The sequence below is a fragment of the Haemaphysalis longicornis genome, unplaced genomic scaffold (genome assembly GCF_048455015.1).
Source record: "Haemaphysalis longicornis isolate Haplotype H1 unplaced genomic scaffold, Haemaphysalis longicornis Haplotype H1 scaffold_4, whole genome shotgun sequence".
Classification (NCBI taxonomy): Eukaryota; Metazoa; Arthropoda; class Arachnida; order Ixodida; family Ixodidae; genus Haemaphysalis; species Haemaphysalis longicornis.
This window is the reverse complement of record NW_027526361.1, coordinates 69,224,044-69,228,459: the sequence shown is the minus strand read 5'-3', so window position 1 is coordinate 69,228,459 and position 4,416 is coordinate 69,224,044. Positions and strand designations below refer to the sequence as shown.

Sequence of the window (4,416 nt, the reverse complement as noted above, 5' to 3'; positions counted from 1 at the left end):
GAGAAGGTTATAGACAAAATCCTAAGATGGTTTCAGGCGCAGGTATTTGCATTTGTCGCCATGCATGACAGCACAACAAAATTTCGGAGGGGGCGCAGGGGGGGGGGGGCCTGCATACAACCAAAAAAGATAACTTCTGGACACAAAAAGTCCACGGCCAGGAGCCTAAGGGGCATCGCATACACTAAGCATACGATAAATGCTGATGACATCAGGACCTGGCTTGACCAGAGAACTAGAGAAGGAAGGAAGGAAGAATGTAGAAGAAAGGCAGGAAAGTTCACCTGGCTCCTGGATAGAGCCTAGTTTGCTATCCTGCACGTGGGGAAGGGGAAATGGGCAAAAAAGAGAGAGGAAGAAAAGAGGAACTATAGCAAAAACATAACTTAACCAGGGGCATGTTCAAAAGCAAGTCAAGCAGCACTCTATAACATAGCACGTGCACTACATGGCAGAGGTATACTCCCATCCACAGAAAAAGAGAAATATATAATTTTCGGAGCAACAACAAAGCAGAAAGACGCATATTCGTTCAATTTGAATATGACTCACATTGAAACAGCCCCAGAAAGTCGGGTAAATCAAAACAGGGGTTGCTGAGTGTGGTGCCAAACTTAAAACGTTATGGAGGTAGTCATTGCACATCATTAGTTTGATAAGTAACCAAGCGGAGATGACCCAAAACAGAAACGTTCTGAATCCACGCGCAAGTATGCAGCATTAACCAGAAAGGTGACATTAGGGGTGGCCTGCTCAGACGATACCCAAGAACCGCAGAAGCACTTAGAGATTCTAGACAGGGACAACAAAGAGCCATGAATTATACAGGAACATGTACACCGCCTTCAATCCAAATAACCAAATCCAGGCAGAAAACTCGAGAACAGAGAAGATAATACAGTTACCCGAGGGTTCGGCTCAGAATTTGCCGTTCAGTGATGGTAAAAGGGACACCGTGCCAGCTCTAACCACTAACGCGAAAAATTGAAGAGGTCGTCACGCTAAGGAAAGACGAAGAAAAGCTAGGGATCTAGAAACGCATAATTACATCGGGTGCATGAACGCACCGTGGGATCCAACAGCGGTAAAGCAGACCTGGTAGCTATGCACTCCAACTGTCGAGTCACTGGCCAACAGACGTGTGCACAGGAACCGTCTCTAGTGCATACCTCGAAGTCATTCTCTTCGCAATGAAGAAGATTGCTGGCTCCAAATTGGGTACGATGACATCAGCGCAAGGGTGCAACACGCCGTTGCGGGATCGCAGCTGATACAGGTGTGATGCGTTCGCCGCCGTTTATCTGTTCCGGGTACGAGTACAACAACGCTATGTGTTAGCTAAATGAACGAGCTGCAATACGAGAGTAAGGAGGGGAAAGAATATCGCGATGGAAAGAAACGCACTGCTCGAAAAGGCTATATAAAACAGCAATGGTTACAAAAAAAAAAACCTTACATAAAAAAACATTAGCAAAACCAACAAGGGGGACGGCAAAAACAAAACTACAACAGAAAGGAAAATGACACGAGAAGGAAGAAAACGCAGTGGGTATTACCGTCATAGGGACGTTTTGCTTCATTAAGGGTCGGTATGTATGAATCCATTTTGTCAGTCATGAGGTGACCTCTAATTGTCCGGACAAGCAGAAATATGTGGGTGCTCTGCGCATTTATTAATCGTCTTCCGGCAACCAGTCGGCACACCGCGGTTACGCTGCTCGTCTTGTTTCTTGGGCCTCATTAGAATTCGTCGCCTTTAGTTGAAGCGTTGTACGTCGACCCTATTGCCCTTTTTATTTTCTACTCCCTCGCGGTGATGAACGGAGTCAGATTTTGGTAATGAAAGGTATGTCGACGTTGCTGGCTCCGAACGCTTATATGTACAACCAAGTGTGCTCTCTTTTCTTTTTCTCGCAAATAAATGCGCTTTGACATGAACTTGTTCGACGGTGCAGATGCGGCTTGGGTCTCAAGTTTAATGGGAAAATTCATTTTAGTAGCGGTTTGAGAACTAGGTTTGAGAAGTTTGAGAGTTTGAGAAGTGTTGACACGAACCACTCCATCTTCTCAAATCAAGGTTATTTGTTTGTTTCTTTTATTTTTTGCAAACATATTTCCATAACCGAATGTTTAAAGAGCACATAAGTAACGATAATACATCCCGCCCTAACAAACATAGCCACCACTATAACTAACTGCAAACTGCTCATTATTAACCGATCTCAGATACCCGCCGTGGTGGCTCAGTGGCTAAGGCGTTGCGCTGCTGAGCACGAGGTCGCGGGTTCGATTCCCGGCCGCGGCGCCCGCTTTTCTGATGGAGGCGAAAAGCAAAAACGCCCGTGTGTACGAGATTTCGGCGCACGTTAAAGATCCCCAGGTGGTCAAAATTAATCCGGAGCCCTCCACTACGGCGCGCCTCATCGCCTGCGTTGCGTCGGCGCGTTAAACCTCACAATCAATCAATCAATCAATCAATCAACCGATCTCAGATCAGTGATCACTAGAGGCCGAATTTTTAGGTAATAAAAAAAGCACGTTTTAGGTGCCTAGAATAGGCAGGCAAAGTAACGTTTTAGGCCCCCAACGTCGCAAATATAGACACCATAAATTTTTACATAAATGCAAATCATTTCAAACCAACACGTTCGCGGCGTTTATCTACGACAGGACCCCCCCCCCCCCCCCCAAAAAAAAAAAAAAAAAAAGAAAAGCTTACTGTTTATGATGGCACCAAGGCGCCAACAGTGGAACATAGCTGTTCAATCGTCCCATGAAACCGCTGAACTAATAAAAATACACCATCTTAATTCAGCAAGCACACTGCTCACATTCTTGAGTAATGGACCACGTTGCTTGATCTAGCGTAATACATACAGTGAAACAGCTTTGAAAAAGAAATACGCTTGAGAGCTGCGAATACTTATTTAGAAAAGCGCTATTTTGTGTATGCCTGACGCAATTAAATCAAGGCTGGACAAAAACACACAAATAGTCAACGCAAGAGACAACAATTTATTAGAATTAACCATGTTCTTCAAAAAAGACTTTTAGATACAACTATGGCAATTTTCTCATGTGTTATCCGACTTGAACAATCAAGACATAACAACACTACTAAACCAATTTCCAAACATTTAAAGCGCCTTTTTGAAAACATATTTACAATCCGAACAAATTTCAAATGGAAAATCGTATTGCAGTATGAATTTTAAGGCGTAACAAGTGCACAAGTGCACCCCCCCCCCCCACACACACACGTACGACGCACGCACACACACACACACACACACAAGCACACACACACACACACACACACACACACACACACACACACACACACACACACACACACACACGCACACACGCACGCACACGCACACGCACACGCACACGCACATAGTGAATCAGAATGGGAAATGAGGGGCTCGTTGAAATAATACAGAAATAAGGATTGGCAGTCAAGAATGCCAAGGAAAAGCATAGGTCATTGAAACAGACAAAGAAATGTTGGAAGAAAGAAAGAAAGAAACTGGAGCAAAAATGCCCGCCGGGTAGGATCCGAACCCACGACCTCCAGAATACGCGTCTGGTGCGATGACCACTACGCTACCGGCGGGCTGTTTCCCCTCCACCTTTTCTGGTATTTCATCATCATCATCACCAGCCTGTCTACGCCCACTGCACGGCAAAGGCCTCTACCATTAATCTCCAACTACCCCGGTCCTGTGCTAACTGCGACCAATTTATCTCCGCAAACTTCTTGATCTCATCTGCCCATCTAACTTTCTGCCGCCCCCTGCAACGCTTGTCTTCTCTAGGGATCCACTCTGTTACCCTTAATGACCAACGGTTATCTTTCCTTCGCATTACATGCCATGCCCACGTCCATTTCTTCTTAATTTCTACTAAGATGTCCTTTACACGCGTTTGTTCCCTGACCCATTCCGCTCTCTTCTTGTCCCTTAATGTTACACCTATCATCTTCCGCTCCATTGGCCGTTGAGTCGTTCTCCATTTAAGTTGAACCCTCTTAGTGAGCCTCCAAGTTCCTGCTCCCTACACTCTAAGCTGGGTAACCCTTAATAGAGGTATACATTTTCGAATTTTTGTAACCTATAATTTATAAGGTACAAATGTAACCTATATCTTCGTAACCTTTATATACGTATACACGTAAGGGTTACGCAGTTATGGGTTACTTTGCAGCTTTCAGCATGTATACCTTTATATAAGTTACATCTACCGCCGTCCAAGGCCACACAAATTGGAAGGTGTGATGTTGCGCGCCAGGCGTGCTTTTGTCGTCGCCGCTGTGGCGACACCCCGAAGGCGCCTTTCCCGTGTGGTAAACAAACATCGCGTTAGTGGAATATATGTGAGACCATGCTGTCCATTGCGTCGTCTAAAATTTTG

The 4,416-nt window shown here is 45.1% G+C and overlaps 1 non-coding gene across 1 annotated transcript; it reads right to left on the bottom strand.

Moving 5' to 3' along the window:
• Nucleotides 1-3,546: 3,546 nt before the first annotated feature.
• Nucleotides 3,547-3,619, bottom strand: Trnat-cgu (transfer RNA threonine (anticodon CGU)). Its single transcript has one exon. It is a non-coding gene; the product is annotated as a tRNA-Thr (tRNA).
• Between the last annotated feature and the right edge of the window lie 797 nt (nucleotides 3,620-4,416).